The 20,758-nt window shown below is 55.1% G+C and overlaps 1 long non-coding RNA gene across 1 annotated transcript in view; it reads right to left on the reverse strand.

Moving 5' to 3' along the window:
* LOC146839199 (uncharacterized) overlaps nucleotides 1-8,737 on the reverse strand; it is a 230,984-nt gene extending 222,247 nt beyond the window's left edge. The window contains exon 1 of the long non-coding RNA XR_014960805.1: nucleotides 8,519-8,737. This is a non-coding gene — a long non-coding RNA (uncharacterized LOC146839199). The remainder of the gene's footprint in view (nucleotides 1-8,518) is intronic.
* Between the last annotated feature and the right edge of the window lie 12,021 nt (nucleotides 8,738-20,758).

Genomic DNA, 20,758 nt, shown 5'->3' on the forward strand with positions numbered 1-20,758 from the left:
AGCCCCACCGGCTTCCCCGGCCAGGTCAAGCCGCCATCTTGGGCCCTGCACCACGCGGCCGCGTGGCCTCACCTCGACCCTAACCCCGGGCCGGGCCGGCCCCGACATCCCGGCACCACCATCCACCCAGGAGGTGAGCGGACCACTTGGCAGGTCAATGGGAGAACGAAGCGTCAAGAGCTCTTCCCCCGCCAGGTGCCGATCGCCTCCAGCAGCCCCCAGGCGCTGGCTCCACCCCCTGCTGGGTGTCTGGACACCTTCATCCCGGACCCTCCGACCTCCAAGTGCGAGGGTCCGGACATCAAAGGGCACCAGCCCTATAACTAAGACAGCTCCGGAGCAGGAAGGCAGTTGTATCCTGGAGTCGAGAGACACCGAGTGAACTCAACCCTGACGGTCTACTGGCGCTGCCGTAGCCCGCTCTTGTGAACCATCGTCCTGCCTGCTGGCGCTGCCGCGGCCTTCTGCAACCTTCATCTTCCTGGGACCTGCTGGCGCTGCCGCGGCCCGTTGTAACGACCATCCTCACCGGGACCTGCTGGCGCTGCCGCGGACCGTTCATCTTCCTGGGACCTGCTGGCGCTGCCGCGGCCCGTTGTAACGACCATCCTCACCGGGACCTGCTGGCGCTGCCGCGGACCGTTCATCTTCCAGGGACCTGCTGGCGCTGCCGCGGCCCGTTGTATCGACCATCCGCACCGGGACCTGCTGGCGCTGCCGCGGCCCATACCACCTAACCACCAAGCTCGAGGATTGTGAGCTCATCACCGTCTCATCTGAATTACCTGATTGGGAAATAGACTGTCCCGCTACCCCCTTCCCGACCTTACGAGACTCTAATCGAGGGGACCCCTGAGTCCAGACCTCCTTGTACCATTTTACCGTACCTTAAATAAGTGCCGATAAAGATCACTGAACCTTATCCGTGTGTGATATCTGTCTGTGGGGGGGGAAGTTACTTGTCTGTACGATCGCTGGAGACGGCTCTCCCCGGAGACCTCTCCTCCTGACCCCGGCCGACCCTCCCGGTCCATCTACCTTTTCTAACATTGGTGGCCAGCGGCGCGATCCGAATCAACGCGTAATCGTACAGAGAGTAGCTCACCCCACGACAAAGCACGATGTCGACCAAAGATAGCAGCTCCACCGAGAAGTTCCAAATGGAGAAACTAGAGGAGTACAACCACCGCGAACTGAGACAATTTTGCATAGAACTTGGCATTGCTACCACTGGCCTGAGTACCAAGGATGACCTAAAGCACGCCCTTGAGTCGTGGACAGAAACGGGGGTCGCAAGACCCTCCGACCAAAACAGCGTCACACCAGAGGGGAACGCCACGACTCCCGAGGAACGGGGAACGGGCCTCGCACCGGAGGAGATACGAGAAAGAGACAGAGTCAGACTGCACGAATTAGAGATGGCACGACTCAAGATGGATGGGGAGCTCAAGTTAGCTGAACAGAAACTCAACCTCGAGCAGATGCGGATTCGAGAGGAGCGAGAAGAAAAACAGAGACAGAGAGAGCTGGAAGAGAAAAAGATAACGCTCGAGCACGAGCGCCAATTGGCAGAGATAGAACTGCGCAAACAGCATAAGGACTTGGGGGTGCCTGAAAGACCACACACCCCGGGACCAACTGAGAGAAAAGTTCACATCCCCAAGGATGTGGTCCGCGAGTATGTCCGAGAAGACGACATACAACAATGGTTTAAGGCCTATGAGATCGCAATGACCTCCCACCGGATCGACCGGAGTGATTGGGGAGCCGGACTTTGGGGGAGATTTATCAACGAGGGTCGCGATGCCCTGCTGCAGCTCCCCGATCACCAAATGTCGTCCTACGACCACATGAAGGCTGCCCTCCTCACCCGCTACGGCCTCACGCCCGAGATGTACCGCCAGAGGTTCAGGGATTGCACCCGGATCCCAGGTACCACTTGGGTGGAATACGTGAACTATTTCAGCCGGGCCTTCGAGGGTTGGATCAAGGGAAGTCAGGTCACCACCTACGAACAGCTCTTCAACCTCATGGTATGGGAACACCTGTCAAACAACTGCTTCGTCGAGCTCCGGCAGCATCTACTCGACAGTAAGCTGACTGACCCCCGGCAGCTCGCCGCAGAAGCTGACCGGTGGGAGAGCACCCGAGTGGGCCGGAAAGGGCCACACGACCAGAACAGAAGCAACCAAGGCCAGCACCGTCCTCGGGGAGGAGGAGGAGGCCAGGGGCGGGGGAGAGACGCCTTGCCAGCAACACCCGTGGCCAGCACCCCGCCGCCGACCGGCCGGGGCAACCCCCCGTTGCGGCCTGGGTACCGAGCCAACGTCACGTGCCACAGATGCCAGCGACTAGGCCACTACGCCAACGATCCGAACTGCCCGCTGAACCAAACGCCCAAACCCCGCCAGGTAGCTGCTGCTGCCCTGGGGGAGGAGCAGTCGTTGGAGGGTCCCGAGGAGTGTGAGCCGGACCAGCAAGGGTGGGAACCGGCCGCCATGGTCCTGGCATGCTTAGGGGGAAGAGACATGGTTCCGCGGGCTCCCCTACCCGCCAACACCAGGAAATACGGTCAGTGGGTGACCATTAATGGACAGAGAGCTGAGGCCTTGCGCGACACCGGCGCCAGCGTGACGGCCGTCCGCTGTCACCTGGTGAAGCCCGAGCAGATCTTGCCGAACATTCTCTGCCCCGTCCGCTCGGCAGATAACTCTGAAAGCATGTGCAAGATGGCCTGCGTCCCGTTTGAATGGGGAGGGGTCTCCGGCCTACTGAAAGTGACGGTCCGGGACGATGCCCCCGTGGACTGCCTCCTGGGGAATGACCTCGAGAGTTCCCCGTGGGCCACCGTCGAGAGAAGAGAGCACTTGGGGATGCTGGGCCTCCCGGACTGGGCCTGCATAACCACCCGATCCATGGCCGGCCGGGCCGCCCCCCGATCAGAAGAAACCGAATGGCCGGCACCTCCGCCCCCGGTTGCCCCCGTAGAGGACAACGGCGAGGCCGACCTCCCAGACCCGGCCCCCGAAGAAAACGCGCAACCCCAGGACCTTCCGGATCTGGCCCAGTGGCGGCAAGAAGGGGGGCCCACCCAAGAACAGTTCCGCCAGGAGCAAAAGACCTGTCCCTCCCTCGAGGGGCTTCGCCAACAAGCCAGCACCCAAGCCGCCGGGGACACCACCGGAACCCACTGGGTCTACTGGGATAACGACCTGCTCTACAGCGAGCAAAGAATCGCCGAGCTGGGGGCCAGTCGAGTTCTGGTGGTACCGCTCCGCTTCCGAGACTTTCTACTCAACCTAGCCCACGATGTCCCCCTGGCTGGGCACCTGGGCCAAGATAAAACGTACAGTCGACTGGTGACCCACTTTTTCTGGCCAAAAATGAGGAATGACGTCCTGAACCACTGCCGATCGTGCCCCACATGCCAAGCAAGCGGGAAGAGTGGCCGGAAGCTTAAGGCTCCTCTACAACCCTTCCCGGTGGTCACCACCCCGTTCGAGAGGGTGGGGATAGACATTGTGGGGCCGCTGGACCCTCGCACGGCACAAGGACACAGGTTCATCTTGGTACTAGTGGACCATGCCACCCGCTATCCCGAGGCGGTGCCCCTACGGACCGTGACCGCTCCAGTGGTTGGCCGGGCCCTGATGGGGATCTTCTCCCGGGTAGGCTTCCCCCGAGAAGTCGTCAGCGACCGAGGTACGAACTTCATATCGAAGTACATGAAGTCCCTCTGGCAACAATGCGGGGTCACATACAGATTCACGACCCCCTATCACCCCCAAGGAAACGGACTAGTGGAGCGGTTCAACCGCACTCTCAAAGGGATGATTGGGGGATTGGAAGAGCCTCTCCGTCGCCAGTGGGATGTACTGCTCCCGTGCCTCCTCTTCGCCTACCGAGAAGTACCCCAGAAGTCCCTCGGCTTTAGCCCCTTTGAACTCCTATACGGGCACCCTGTGCGAGGGCCCCTCAGCCTCGTAAAGGAGGGCTGGGAGTTGGCCCCCCTAACGACCCCTCCAGACGTCTTCAAATACCTCCTGGCCCTACGAAACCAGACCCGGCGCTTCAGGGAGATGGCCAAGGCGAACCTCGAGGCCAGTCAGGAGGACATGAGAAGGTGGTATGATCACAATGCCTCCTCCGTTGAGTTCGAGCCTGGGCAGCAAGTATGGGTGATGTCCCCCACCGAACCATGTGCCCTGCAAGACAAGTGGACGGGGCCCTTCAAAGTGGTCGAGCGTAAAAGCCCCGTCACTTACCTCATCGACATGGGGTCCACCCGGAACCCCCTGCGGGTCCTCCACACCAACCGGCTCAAACCACACTTTGTGCGCTCCGAACTAAGCCTCCTGATGGCGACCGACAGTGGTACAGAAGAAGACTCCGAGCCCCTCCCGGATCTCTTAAAGACTCAGGAGAAGGACGGCTCCGTGGATGGGGTCCGGCTCTCCGACGCCCTCACTTCGGAGCAACGCCAGGACTGCCGGGACCTCCTGCTGCAGTTCGCTGCCCTGTTCTCACTCACCCCCGGGGTCACCCCTTGGTGTTTGCACGACGTAGACACCGGGGACAGTCCCCCTGTCCGGCACCGGGCCTACCGCGTACCAGATCGGGTACGGGCCTGCATACAGGAGGAAGTGGCCAAGATGCTCACGATCGGGGTCATCGAGCCCTCGGACAGTCCCTGGGCCAGTCCGGTTGTATTAGTTCCCAAGGCCGCTGCCCCCGGCACCGCCCCTGAACTGAGATTCTGCGTCGACTACCGGGGCTTGAACGCTGTCACCCGGACCGACGCTCATCCCATCCCCCGAGCAGACGAGCTGATCGACCGGCTGGGGGCCGCCCGCTACCTTAGTATCTTCGACCTGACGGCGGGCTACTGGCAGATCGGCCTCACACCCAGGGCTCAGGAACGGTCAGCCTTCTCCACCCCCGATGGCCACTATCAATTTAAGGTCATGCCCTTTGGCATGAAGAATGCCCCCGCCACATTCCAACGTCTTGTGAACCAGGTCTTGGCAGGGCTCGAAGAATTCAGCGCTGCCTACCTGGACGATATCGCTGTATACAGCCGCCACTGGTCCGACCACCTCCGTCACCTCCAAGAGGTCCTCCAAGCCCTCCAGCGGGCCGGCCTCACCATTAAAGCCGGCAAGTGCCAAATTGGCCAAGGGTCTGTGACCTACCTGGGGCACCAAGTGGGAAGCGGGCTGGTGGCCCCACTACAACTTAAGATTGCTGCCATCCAGTCCTGGCAGCCCCCCGTCACCCAGACCGAGGTCCGAGCCTTCTTGGGGCTCACCGGCTACTACCGGCGGTTCGTGAAGGACTACGGCAGCATCGTGGGGCCCCTCACGGGACTCACATCCAAGAATCAACCGAAGCGGGTCCACTGGACTCCTGATTGTCAAGCGGCCTTCGAAGAGCTGAAGGCCGCCCTGTGCACCGCACCGGTGCTCCAGGCCCCCGATTACAGTCGGGAATTTGTAGTACAGACCGACGCCTCCGACCACGGCATCGGGGCCGTCCTCTCTCAGCTGAACCCCGAAGGTCATGACCAGCCGGTGGCCTTCATCAGTCGACGTCTCCTGGCCCGAGAACAGCGTTGGAGCACAATCGAGAGGGAGGCATTTGCAGTAGTATGGGCCCTCAAAAAGCTCCGGCCCTATCTCTTCGGTACCCACTTCCGGGTACAAACCGACCATCGACCCCTGCAATGGCTGATGCAGATGCGGGGGGAGAACCCAAAACTCTTGCGCTGGTCCATTTCCCTGCAGGGAATGGACTTCACTGTGGAGCACCGGCCAGGCCAAGACCACGCCAACGCGGACGGCCTGTCCCGCTTTTTCCGCCTCGACGAAGAGAGTCCCCAAGGAGATGGGTGACTCTCCCCGCCTTCAGCTGGGGGGGACGCATGTTGGACAGGCCACACAGAGGGCTGGCTTCCCCCCCGCACGACAGGGCCCGAGCTCCGGCCCACCCAGCATACCCCCGTGACAAGCCCCTGTACTCCGTCTCCCGACGGACCCTCTGCCCTCGGACCCCTACTCATCACGGGGTCCAGCCCCACCGGCTTCCCCGGCCAGGTCAAGCCGCCATCTTGGGCCCTGCACCACGCGGCCGCGTGGCCTCACCTCGACCCTAACCCCGGGCCGGGCCGGCCCCGACATCCCGGCACCACCATCCACCCAGGAGGTGAGCGGACCACTTGGCAGGTCAATGGGAGAACGAAGCGTCAAGAGCTCTTCCCCCGCCAGGTGCCGATCGCCTCCAGCAGCCCCCAGGCGCTGGCTCCACCCCCTGCTGGGTGTCTGGACACCTTCATCCCGGACCCTCCGACCTCCAAGTGCGAGGGTCCGGACATCAAAGGGCACCAGCCCTATAACTAAGACAGCTCCGGAGCAGGAAGGCAGTTGTATCCTGGAGTCGAGAGACACCGAGTGAACTCAACCCTGACGGTCTACTGGCGCTGCCGTAGCCCGCTCTTGTGAACCATCGTCCTGCCTGCTGGCGCTGCCGCGGCCTTCTGCAACCTTCATCTTCCTGGGACCTGCTGGCGCTGCCGCGGCCCGTTGTAACGACCATCCTCACCGGGACCTGCTGGCGCTGCCGCGGACCGTTCATCTTCCTGGGACCTGCTGGCGCTGCCGCGGCCCGTTGTAACGACCATCCTCACCGGGACCTGCTGGCGCTGCCGCGGACCGTTCATCTTCCAGGGACCTGCTGGCGCTGCCGCGGCCCGTTGTATCGACCATCCGCACCGGGACCTGCTGGCGCTGCCGCGGCCCATACCACCTAACCACCAAGCTCGAGGATTGTGAGCTCATCACCGTCTCATCTGAATTACCTGATTGGGAAATAGACTGTCCCGCTACCCCCTTCCCGACCTTACGAGACTCTAATCGAGGGGACCCCTGAGTCCAGACCTCCTTGTACCATTTTACCGTACCTTAAATAAGTGCCGATAAAGATCACTGAACCTTATCCGTGTGTGATATCTGTCTGTGGGGGGGGAAGTTACTTGTCTGTACGATCGCTGGAGACGGCTCTCCCCGGAGACCTCTCCTCCTGACCCCGGCCGACCCTCCCGGTCCATCTACCTTTTCTAACACCTCACCTCCTCTGACCCCCCCTGGACAGGCCTCACCTCCTCTGCATCCCTGGACAGGCCTCTCCTCCTCTGCACCTCTGGACAGGCCTCAGCTCCTCTGCACCTCTGGACAGGCCTCTCCTCCTTTGCCCCCCTGGACAGGCCTCACCTCCTCTGCCCCTGGACAGGCCTCTCATCTGCACCTCTGGACTGGCCTCACCTCCTCTGCACCCCTGGACAGGCCTCTCCTCCTTTGCCCCCCTGGACAGGCCTCACCTCCTCTGCCCCTGGACAGGCCTCTCATCTGCACCTCTGGACTGGCCTCACCTCCTCTGCACCCCTGGACAGGCCTCGCCTCCTCTGCAACCCTGAACAGGCCTCACCTCCTCTGCACCCCTTGAGAGGCCTCTCCTCCTCTGCATCCCCTGGACAGGCCTCACCTTTCTGAACCCCTGGACAGGTCTCACCTCCTCTGCACCCCTGGACAGGCCTCAGCTCCTCTGCACCCCTGGACAGGCCCCTCCTCCTCTGCCCCCCTGGACAGGCCTCACCTCCTCTTCCCCTGGACAGGCCTCTCCTCCTCTGCACCCCCGGGACATGCCTCACCTCCTCTTCACACCTGGACAGGCCTCAGCTCCTCTGCCCCCTTGGACTGGCCTCACCTCCTCTGACCCCCCATGGACAGGCCTCACCTCCTCTGACCCCCCCTGGACAGGCATCACCTCCTCTGCATCCCTGGACAGGCCTCTCCTCCTCTGCACCCCTGGACAGGCCTCACCTCCTCTGCACCCCTGGACAGGTCTCACCTCCTCTGCACCCCCTCCTCTGCACCCCTGGATAGGCCTCACCTCCTCTGCACCCCTGGACAGGCCTCACCTCCTCTGCACCCCTGGACATGCCCCGCCTCCTCTGCACCCCTGGACAGGCCTCTCCTCCTCTGCACCCCTGGACAGGTCTCACCTCCTCTGCACCCCTGGACAGGCATCATCTCCTCTGCACCCCTGGACAGGCCTCACCTCCTCTGCACCCCTGGATAGGCATCTTCTCCTCTGCACCCCTGGACAGGCCTCACCTCCTCTGCACCCCTGGACAGGTCTCACCTCCTCTGCACCCCCTCCTCTGCACCCCTGGATAGGCCTCACCTCCTCTGCACCCCTGGACAGGCCTCACCTCCTCTGCACCCCTGGACATGCCCCGCCTCCTCTGCACCCCTGGACAGGCCTCTCCTCCTCTGCACCCCTGGACAGGTCTCACCTCCTCTGCACCCCTGGACAGGCATCATCTCCTCTGCACCCCTGGACAGGCCTCACCTCCTCTGCACCCCTGGATAGGCATCTTCTCCTCTGCACCCCTGGACAGGCCTCTCCTCCTCTGCACCCCTGGACAGGCCTCTCTTCCTTTGCACCCCTGGACAGGCCTCACCTCATCTGCTCTTGGACAGGCCTCTGCTCCTCTGCACCCCTGGACAGGCCTCACCTCCTCTGCTCTTGGACAGGCCTCTCCTCCTCTGCACCTCTGGACAGGCCTCACCTCTGCACCCCTGGACAGGCCTCACCTCCTCTGCACCCCTGGACAGGCCTCTCTGTGCTTCTCTCAGGAGCTCTCGGTGAAGGATTCTCATTAAGGACAGAGGGGCCAGAGTTCATTCCACCCCATATAGCGCCTCTGACTCCGCCCTGAACCTCAGGGCGCTATGCACAGGCCCCGAAGAGAGACACTGCTCCCCTGGACCTGCCCAGTGGCGCCGGGGGCAGGACTGTGGCTCGGACCGAGGCGCTTTAATTCCACACACCAGACAGGAGGCGCTACACCCGAGGCACGTGTTCATCCCTCAGAATAAGGGAAATGACGCAAATGTCTTGTTCCATTTGGCATCTATCAACCCCCGTACCTGGTTCCAGTGATGCTGCTGCCCCTCCTCAATGATCCGTCCCCAAAAAGTGACCTTTAACCCGGAAGTGTCCTCTCTTGGAGGCGGCAGATCTCCTTTGGTATTTCTGACTTGTGGTGATGATCGTGTCTTGTGCAGCTGACACTGCACCCCACTGTACCCCACTACTGTCTGTACTGGGGTGTTATACTGTGTGTATCTCTTCTTGTGCACAACTTGTGATAATAAATGTTTAATACGAGGCGCCTCGACTCGTTCACGCTTTATAAACATTCTAAAATAAGTACAGAATAAACCCCTCCCTGGGGGGGACTGCTGCTGCTGCCTCTCCCTGGGGACCCTTCTAGTAGGTTAGGAGCCCCCCCTCTACTTGTGTGGGGGGGGGGCTGCTACCCCATGTGGAGGGGCCCCTCTGCTGCTCCCTGTGGGAGGGGCCCCTCTGCTTCTCCTTGTGGGAGGGGCCCCTCTGCTTTTCCTCGTGGGAGTGGGCTCCTCTGCTTCTGCGTGTTGGAGGGGCCTCTTTGCTTCTGGGAGGGACCCCTCTACTTCTCCAGGTGGGAGGGGCCCCTCTGCTTCTTGTTGGAGGGACCCCCCTGCTTCTCCTTGTGGGAGGGGCCCCTCTGATTCTCCTGTAGGAGGGGCCCGCTGCTACTTGTGGGAGGGTCCCCTCTGCTTCTCCTTGAGGGAGGGGCCCTCGGCTTCACTTGTGGGAGGGCCCCTCTGCTTCTCCTGTAGGAGGGGCCCCGCTGCTACTTGTGGGAGGGTCCCCTCTGCTTCTCCTTGAGGGAGGGGCCCTCGGCTTCACTTGTGGGAGGGCCCCTCTGCTTCTCCTTGAGGGAGGGGCCCTCTGCTTCCCTTGAGGGAGGGGCCCTCTGCTTCTCTTGAGGGAGGGGCCCTCTGCTTCTCTTGTGGGAGGGCCCCTCTGCTTCTTCTTGCGTGAGGGGCCCCTCTGCTTGGGGCCCCTCTGATTCTCCTGTGAAAGTGGCCCCTCTGCTTCTCCTTGTTGGAGGGGCCCCACAGCTTCTTCTGGGAGGGGCCCCTCTGCTTCTTCTCATGTGCATGGACTCCTTGTCAGTCACGCCTCAGACATGCTTCTGCCTCCCATACAAACACCTCTTACCTCCTTGTACCAAAAGCCCTCTTCACAACCACCCAACGTCATCCACAACCACACACCAGACAGGGACAGCCACACACCAGACAGGGACAACCACACACCAGACAGGGACAGCCACACACCAGACAGGGACAACCACACACCAGACAGAGACAGCCACACACCAGACAGGGACAGCCACACACCAGACAGGGACATCTTCATACCAGACAGGGACAACCACACACCAGACAGGGACAACCACACACCAGACATGGACAACCACATCCCAGACAGTGACAGCCACACACCGTACATGGACATCTACATACCAGACAGGGACACCCACACACCAGACAGGGACAACCCCACACCAGACAGGGACATCCACATACCAGACAGGGACATCCACATACCAGACAGGGACAACCACACACCAAAGAGGAACAACCACACACCAGACAGGGACAATCACTCACTGGACAGGGACAACCACTTACAGGGACAGCCACACACCAGACAAAGGATGACCACAGACCAGACAGGGACAACCACACCCCAGACAGGGACAAACACATACCATACTGAGACAACCACATACCAGACAAGTCACCCACATACCTGACAGGGACAACCACTCACCAGACAGGGACAACTACACACCAGAAAAGGACAGCCACACACTTGACAGAGAAGACCAACTACCAGACAGGAAAGACCACATACTAGACGGCAACAACCACACACCAGACAGGGACAGCCACATACCAGACAGGGACAACCACATACCAGACACGGACAACCATACACCAGAAAGGAACAACCACACGCCAGACAGGGACAACCCCACACCAGACAGGGACAACCACACACCAGACAGTGACAACCACACACCAGACAGGGACAACCACACACCAGACACAGACAACCACACACCAGACAGGGACAGCATACCAGACAGGGACAACCACACACCAGTCAGGGACAACTACATAGCAGTGCAGAGCCGACAAATGCACATTCAGTAGCAAACGTGATGGTGCGTGTCCAGTCCACACTGCGTCAGAACATCTTTAACATACAGAAGCCTGTGATTTAAATAATTCTCATGCAGGTTTCAAAGCAAATGCCACTGTTCATTTGTTTGCAGGGACACACAGGCACTCATAGGCACACACAGGTACAAGCTCACGGGCACTCAAAGGCATATACAAACCCACATGCGCACATAGAGGCGCACATAGAGGCACACACAGGCACATACATGCACAAATGCGTACATAGAGGCACACATAGGCACACACAGACACTCATAGGCACACACAGGCACACATAGACACACACACAGGCACTCACATGCATGCACAGGCACAAACAGGCACTCATAGACACACACAGGTATACACAGGAACTCATAGGCACACACAGGCACGCACAGGCACACAGAGGCACTCAGGCACATACAGGCACACATAGGTGCACACAGGCACTCATAGCCACACAGGCACACCAGACACACAGAGGTACACCAAGTCAATCATAGGCTCACCCAGGCATACAAAGGCACACACAGGCATTTATTGGACCACACAGTCCCACATAGGCATACATAGGCACTCATAGACACATACAGGCACTCACAGGCACTGAAAGGCACACATAAGACCACACAGGCACACACAGGCACACAGAAGCACACACAGGCACTCACAGGCACACAAATGCACTCACAGGCACACACATATTAATGCACAGGCATGCACAGACACGAACAGGCACTGCTAGACACACACAGGCACACACAGTCACTCACAGGCACTCAAAAACACAAATGGGCACATACACGGGCATTGATAGGAACACACAGTCTCATACAGGAACACATAGGCACTCATAGGCACACACAGGCCCTCATAGGCACACACAGCCACTCACAGGAACATACAGCCACTCATAGGCATACACGGGCACTCATGGGCACACACAGTCACTCCTGGGTATGTACAGGCACTCATGGACACATACAGGGACTCATAGACACAAACAAGCACTTACAGGCACACACATATGAATACACAGGCATATACAGAGAAAACAGGCACTGGTAGACACACACAGGCACTCATGGGCGCATACAGACACTCATAGGCACAAACAAGCACTCATAGGCACAGACAAGCACTCATGGGCACAAACAAGCACTCATAGGCACATACAGACACTCATAGGCACAAACAAGCACTCATAGGCACAAACAAGCACTCACAGGCACACACAGACACTCATGGGCACAAACAAGCACTCATAGGCACAAACAAGCACTAATAGGCACAACCAAGCACTCATAGGCACATACAGACACTCATAGGCACAAACAAGCACTCATAGGCACAAACAAGCACTCACAGGCACACACGGACACTCATAGGCACAAACAAGCACTCATAGGCACAAACAAGCACTCATAGGCACACACAGTCATACACAGACACAAACAGGCACTGGTAGACCCACACAGGCACTCATGGGCACATACAGACACTCATAGGCACAAACAATCACTCATTGCCACAAACAAGCACTTGCAGGCACACACATATGAATACACAGTCATACACAGACACAAACAGGCACTGGTAGACACACACAGGCCCTCATGGGCACATACAGACACTCATAGGCACAAACAAGCACTCATTGGCACAAACAAGCACTTGTAGGCACAAACAAGCATACGTAGGCACAAACAAGCACTCATAGGCACAAACAAGCACTCATTGGCACAAACAAGCACTCCTAGGCACAAACAAGCACTCATTGCCACAAACAAGCACTCATAGGCACAAACAAGCACTCATATGCACTGCTGTTCAAAGACACGAGGACAGAACGGACACGTCAATAAGAAGCCGGAAAACACATTCTTGGTAAAAATATGAAATGAAACCAGAACAGTGTTGTATAATAGAATATAAAGAGCAGAAGATTACTGGCGTCCACATTTCACCATTCCTGAGTAACCTATAATTATGCGGTGACATTGTATTATGTGGATAAATGAACTGAAATGCAAGAGAGTGCGTTTGGGAGTCAGTGGGAGGGGGCAGAGTGAGGAGGAGACGAACTAAGAGGTGGGGGAGACCCACAAAAGCAGATGTTTCCATCTTGACGCACACACTGCAGCAAGAGGAAGATGAGCGCAGATGAAGAGCCGTAACCACCCAACAACGGAGCTAGATAATGAAATAAATATCACAGAAAACATTTCAGAAGTGAGACGTCGCTCAGGCTCTCAGGGCACGCGTTAGATACATTGACAAGGGCGTAAGATGTGCACTTTGCGATTGTAATAAAGGAAGGATGCAGAGAACCTGCGGTAACTGCCATGATCCAAGGAGGAGGAGAGGCAGAGGACAAGGGAAAGAAGCGCCTGGATACCCTCACGGGTGACAAGAAGCGCTCTATGAATCTACAAATCTACCGATTGATTGAAAGAAGCTGCTGGGACCAGCATCAGCCACCAGAGGACAAGGGAACAAAGCGCCTGGATACCCTCACGGGTGACAAGAACCGCTCTATAAATCTACAAATCTAGCGATTGATTGAAAGAAGCTGCCGGGACCAGCATCATCCACCAGAGGACAATGGAACGAAGCGCCTGGATACCCTCATGGGTGACAAGAAGCGCTCTTTGAATCTACCAATCTACCCCTTAATTGATTGAAAGAAGCTGCCAGGACCAGCATTAGCCACCAAAGGGCAAGAGAACGAAGCATCTGGATACCTTCACGGGTGACAAGAAGCGCTCTATGAATATTCAAATCTACCGATTGATCGGAAGAAGCTGCCGGGACCAGCATCAGCCACCAGAGGGCAAGGGAACGAAGCGCCTGGATACCCTCGCGGGTGACAAGAAGCGCTCTATAAATCTACAAATCTATTGATTGATTGATTGCAAGAAGCTGCCAGGACCAGAATCAGCCAATAGAGGGCAAGAGAACGAAGCGCCTGGATACCTTCACAGGTGCCAAGAAGCGCTCTATAAATCTACAAATCTAGTGAATGATTGAAAGAAGCTGGCGCGACCAGCATCAGCCACCAGAGGGCAAGGGAACGAAGCGCCTGGATAGGTACACGGGTGACAAGAAGCGCTCTATAATTCTACAAGTCTACCGATTGATTAATTGAAGCTGCTGAACCAGCATCATCCACAAGAGGACAAGGGAACAAAGCGCCTGGATACCCTCACGGTTGACAAGAAGCGTTCTATGAATCTATAAATCTAATGATTGATTGATTGAAAGAAGCCGCCGTTACCACCATCAGCTACCAGATGGCACGGGAACTAAGCGCCTGGACACCCTCACGGGTGACAAGAAGCGATTTATGAATCTACTAATCTACCCCTTGATTGATTGAAAGAAGCTGCCGAGACCAGCATCAGCCACCAGAGGTTAAGGGAACAAAGCACCTGGATACCTTCACGGGTGACAAGAAGCACTCTATGAATCCACAAATCTACCAATTGATTGAAAGAAGCCGCAGGTACCACCATCAGCCACCAGAGCACAAGTGAACATAGCGCCTGGATACCCTCACGGGTGACAAGAAGCGCTCTATAAATCTACAAATCTACCTACTGATTGCAAGAAGCTGCTGGAACAAGCATCAGCCACAAGAGGACCATGGAACAAAGCACCTGGATACCCTCACGGGTGAAAAGAAGTGCTCTTTGAATCTACTAATCTACCCTTTGATTGATTGAAAGAAGCTACCGGGACCAGCATCAGCCACCAGAGGGCCAGGGAACAAAGTGCCTGGATACCCTCACAGGTGACAAAAAGCACTCTATAAATATACAAATCTATTGATTGATTCATTGCAAGAAGCTGTCAGGACCAGCATCAGCCAATAGAGGGCAAGAGAACGAAGCGCCTGGATACCCTCATAGGTGCCAAGAAGCTCTCTATAAATCTACAAATCTAGTGAATGATTGAAAGAAGCTGCTGGGACCAGCATCAGCCACCAGAAGAAAAGGGAAGGAAGCGCCTGGATACCCTCATGGGTGACAAGAAGTGCTCTATAAATCTACAAATCTACCTATTGCTTGCAAGAAGCTGCTGGGACCAGCATCATCCACAAGAGGGCAAGGGAACGAAGCGCCTGGATACCTTCATGGGTGACAAGAAGCACTTTATAAATCTACAAGTCTACCGATTGATTAATTGAAGCTGCCGGGACCAGCATCAGCCAACAGAGGGCAAGGGAACGAAGCGCCTGGATACCCTCACGGGTGACAAGAAGCACTCTATAAATCTACAAATCAATTGATTGATTGATTGCAAGAAGCTGCCAAGACCAGAATCAGCCAATAGAGGGCAAGAGAACGAAGTGCCTGGATACCTTCACAGGTGCCAAGAAGCGCTCTATAAATCTACAAATCTAGTGAATGACTGAAAGAAGCTGGCGCGACCAGCATCAGCCACCAGAGGGCAAGGGAACGAAGCGCCTGGATAGGTACACGGGTGACAAGAAGCGCTCTATAATTCTACAAGTCTACCGATTGATTAATTGAAGCTGCTGAACCAGCATCATCCACAAGAGGACAAGGGAACAAAGCGCCTGGATACCCTCACGGGTGACAAGAAGCGCACTTTGAATCTAAAAATCTAGTGATTGATTGAAAGAAGCTGCCGGGACCAGCATCAGCCACCAGAGGGCAAGGGAACGAAGCACCTGGATACCTTCACGGGTGACGAGAAGCGCTCTATGAATCTACAAATCTACCGATTGATTGAAAGAAGCCGCCGGTACCACCATCAGCCACCAGAGGACAAGGGAACGAAGCACCTGGCGGGTGACAAGAAGCGCTCTATAAATCTAACGATTGATTGATTTAAGGAAGCTTCCGGGACCAGCATCAGCCACCAGAGGGCAAGGGAACGAAGTGCCTGGATACCCTCACGGGTGAAAAGAAGCGCTCTTTGAATCTACTAATCTACCCCTTGATTGATTGAAAGAAGTTACCGGGACCAGCATCACCCACCAGAGGGCCGGGGAACGAAGCGCCTGGATACCTTCACAGGTGACAAGAAGCGCTCTATGAATCTACAAATCTATTGATTGATTCATTGTAAGAAGCTGCCAGGACCAGCATCAGCCAATAGAGGGCAAGAGAACGAAGAGCCTGGATACCCTCATAGGTGCCAAGAAGCGCTCTATAAATCTACAAATCTAGTGAATGATTGAAAGAAGCTGGCGCGACCAGCATCAGCCACCAGAGGGCAAGGGAACGAAGCGCCTGGATAGGTACACGGGTGACAAGAAGCGCTCTATAATTCTACAAGTCTACCGATTGATTAATTGAAGCTGCTGAACCAGCATCATCCACAAGAGGACAAGGGAACAAAGCGCCTGGATACCCCCACGGGTGACAAGAAGCGCACTTTGAATCTAAAAATCTAGTGATTGATTGAAAGAAGCTGCCGGGACCATCATCAGCCACCAGAGGGCAAGGGAACGAAGCACCTGGATACCTTCACGGGTGACGAGAAGCGCTCTATGAATCTACAAATCTACCGATTGATTGAAAGAAGCCGCCGGTACCACCATCAGCCACCAGAGGACAAGGGAACGAAGCACCTGGCGGGTGACAAGAAGCGCTCTATAAATCTAACGATTGATTGATTTAAGGAAGCTTCCGGGACCAGCATCAGCCACCAGAGGGCAAGGGAACGAAGCGCCTGGATACCCTCACGGGTGAAAAGAAGCGCTCTTTGAATCTACTAATCTACCCCTTGATTGATTGAAAGAAGTTACCGGGACCAGCATCACCCACCAGAGGGCCGGGGAACGAAGCGCCTGGATACCTTCACAGGTGACAAGAAGCGCTCTATGAATCTACAAATCTATTGATTGATTCATTGTAAGAAGCTGCCAGGACCAGCATCAGCCAATAGAGGGCAAGAGAACGAAGAGCCTGGATACCCTCATAGGTGCCAAGAAGCGCTCTATAAATCTACAAATCTAGTGAATGATTGAAAGAAGCTGGCGCGACCAGCATTAGCCACCAGAGGGCAAGGGAACTAAGCGCCTGGATACCCTCACGGGTGACAAGAAGCGTTCTATGAATCTAACGATTGATTGATTGAAGGAAGCTGCCGGGACCAGCATCAGCCACTAGAGGTCAAGGGAATGAAGCAACTGGATACCCTCACGGGTGACAAGAAGCGCTCTATAAATCTACAAATCTACCTATTGATTGCAAGAAGCTGCTGTGACCAGCATCAGCCACAAGAGAACCATGGAACGAAGCGCCTGGATAGCTTCAAGGGTGACAAGAAGCGCTCTATAAATCTACAAATCTATTGATTGATTCATTGCAAGAAGCTGCCAGGACCAGCTTCAGCCACCAGAGGGCAAGGGAACAAAGCACCTGCATACCCTCATGGGTGACAAAAAGCGCTCTATAAATCTACAAATCTATTGATTGATTCCTTGCAAGAAGCTGCCAGGACCAGCATCAGCCAATAGAGGGCAAGAGAACGAAGCGCCTGGATACCCTCATAGGTGCCAAGAAGAGCTCCATAAATCTACAAATCTAGTGAATGATTGAAAGAAGCTGCTGGGACCAGCATCAGCCACCAGAGGGCAAGGGAACGAAGCGCCTGGATAGGTTCACGGGTGAAAAGAAGCGCTCTATAATTCTACAAGTCTACCGATTGATTAATTGAAGCTGACGGGACCAGCATCGGCCACTAGAAGACAAGGAAACTAAGCGCCTGAATACCCTCCCGGGTGACAATACGTGCTCTATAAATCGACAAATCTACCGATTGCTTGAAAGAAGCTGCCGGGACCAGCTTCAGCCACCAGAGGACAAGGGAACAAAGCGCCTGGATACCCTCACGGGTGACAAGAAACACTCTATAAATCCACAAATCTACCGATTGATTGAAAGAAGCTCCTGGAACAAGCATCAGCAAATAGAGGGCAAGAGAATGAAGCGCCTGGATACCCTCACAGCTGGCAAGAAGCGCTCTATGAATCTCCAAATCTACCGATTGATTGAAAGAAGCTACCGGGATCAGCATCGGCAACCAGAGGGCAAGGGAACGAGGCGCCTGGAGACCTTCACGGGTGACAAGAAGCGCTCTATAATTCTACAAGTCTACCGATTGGTTCATTGAAATTGCCGGGACCAGCATCATCCACAAGAGGACAAGGTAACAAAGTGCCTGGATACCCTCACGGGTGACAAGAAGCGCTCTTTGAATCTACTAATCTACCCCTTGATTGATTGAAAGAAGCTGCTGGGACCAGCATCATCCACCAAAGGACAAGGGAACAAAGCTCCTGGATACCCTCACGGGTGACAAGAAGCGCTCTATGATTCTACAATTTACTCTCTGGGAAATCCTGTAAGAGAAGAGATCCAAGAACAGACAGTCTCTATACCCCGGACAGTGATTTCCAAGCCATCTCCATCACCACACTCTGTGGGTTACACAATTAACACAATAGGTCATCTCCCCTTGACAGTGCCAGTCTGACGTTCCCTGTCGGATACTGTGCCCTGACAGTCTTTATGTTTCACTCCTTCCGTCTGGACTCCATCCACACTATGAACATCTGTAGTGTTCTACGAGATCTGGGGCACGTCAAGGCTCTACAGCCTTTATTGCAATACCGAGCCCAGGTTTTCGCAAACCTCTGACTTTTACTGTTTAGCACTGAGGTGCTCTTTTCCATACTAAATTCTGCCAGAGTGTGTTGAACTAGTTTCTTGTGGAGGAAACAACCGATCCACCCTACATAGCGAAGATATAGCGAAGATACACTGTTTTGTGGCCAGTGGTAGAGCATTTAGCAAGTATTTTTGACTGAAGAAAACAAAAAGTGACAGATTGAATAACTAAAGTCAGACAGTGATAATTACGAATCACTGGAGTTCTTTGACGCTTTTGTCCTCTCTGAACTGGAACACAAGCAACTCAAGACGCGTTTCACCCTCGTAGGGGGTCTTCAGTTTGGTGCAGCTTAGTTCAAGGTGCACAGTGAGCACGGCACACATGTCTGGACATACTGCTCACTTACGGTGTTGCACTGAAGTAAACAAAGTGAAGGGTGGAATGTTTGAATTAATCTCAATGACTGGCAACTACGCAGGTCACATTCCAAGCCATCATTTTTTTGGCCAGCATGCCACTTCAGATTAGACCAAGCCCTCTGCAAATCAGTGTGGTCCTGCTGCAACATGAACAGAACAGCCCCAACTGCCAGGCCAGGTCCTCTCTGAACTGGAGCACAAGCCACCCAAGGCCGGTTTTGGCGGAGTTGGGGCTCTCAATCAGGGCGGACTGTTCTCATGAGCGGCTGGGTTCGGACTAATTTGCATAAAATAGGTGCTGTAATCTTCAATAAATCATCATCTTTACACCATGATTTAAGAACTTCATTTATTACAAAAAGTATATCTTCTCCACAGAAGAGACAACCTGAAAGTAACTGCCTCCTCTGGAAACGGGGCATGTTTTCCTTCACCTTCTGAAATCTGGAACCCATGTCAAGATTCCATATATAACCACGAGCATATTGCACATTCCCTTCTGTAAATTTGAGTTGAAGTAACATATGTACAGTTTTCAGACAACTTACCATAACACTTTATCAACCTCAAAACCTGTCTACACTAGTTACCTCTAACCATGGGTGGGAATTAAAACTGGTGGTGATTTGGGACATCTCATAATCCTTACTCCAAATGGAAGAGCGTTTCAAACGTGTCATCAGTCTTCCATCTCCGTGAATCCCACCTTAGTGGATGCATCATGGTCTGTTCTACGCTTGTCGTACTTTAATATTCGGGACCACGTAGGGAACAGGGCCCTACCCCTGTCTATCTTGGTATTAGCGAACCGCAAATGGTAAATGCGGCATGTACGAGTGCTTTACTTATCGTTCTAGCTATGAATGCACTGTGTACACGTTATTCTGCTGCACTACGCGGGTTCCATTTTGGAAGCAGTGGCCATCTTGTCATTGCCCTCACATAGGCTATAATGGAGCAAATACGGGCCTCACAGTACATGGGCTTCTTCTCTGACTTCTCTGTGACCTGGGCAGCTGGCTCTGCTGCCCCGGGTCAAACTGGTCTCACGAGCTCCCCTTCCTCTCTGCACCTGTGATTCGTATCAGGGCTTGACCCGTCATAAAACCCTTTCATTCTACACAAGCCCCTGGCTAATCTCTTTCGCACCTGGCTGTTCCTGCTTTATGACTTGGTTCCCAAAACAGGAGATGCTCATGTTTATTGGGGGGATCTGTTTACATGTAATGTGGGATCTGAACCTTGTTGTGTAAATCATTGTGGGCTGGCCGAACTGGAATGTGGGATGGTCATCATGACTCTGCCTTTTCTTTGTAATGTACACTTGCATATTGCCGTATCATAAAACCTAGGAATGTATGCTTGAGGCAGGAAAAAGGGTATTTAAGATGAAGTCCATTCCTATGATTTTCAGCAGTCTCCTGAGAACATACACGCTGTTGTACTTCTAGGATACCTGTCATTGGTCTGCAGCCAATAAACGATTCTTTGACTTCACCCAGAAGACTCTGTGTTTCTGTAGGTCCGGAACAGGGTGAACCCAGAAGTCATAGGGTGTGTGTCCCT

This window comes from Triturus cristatus, chromosome 4_2 (assembly GCF_964204655.1).
Source record: "Triturus cristatus chromosome 4_2, aTriCri1.1, whole genome shotgun sequence".
NCBI classification, from domain to species: domain Eukaryota; kingdom Metazoa; phylum Chordata; class Amphibia; order Caudata; family Salamandridae; genus Triturus; species Triturus cristatus.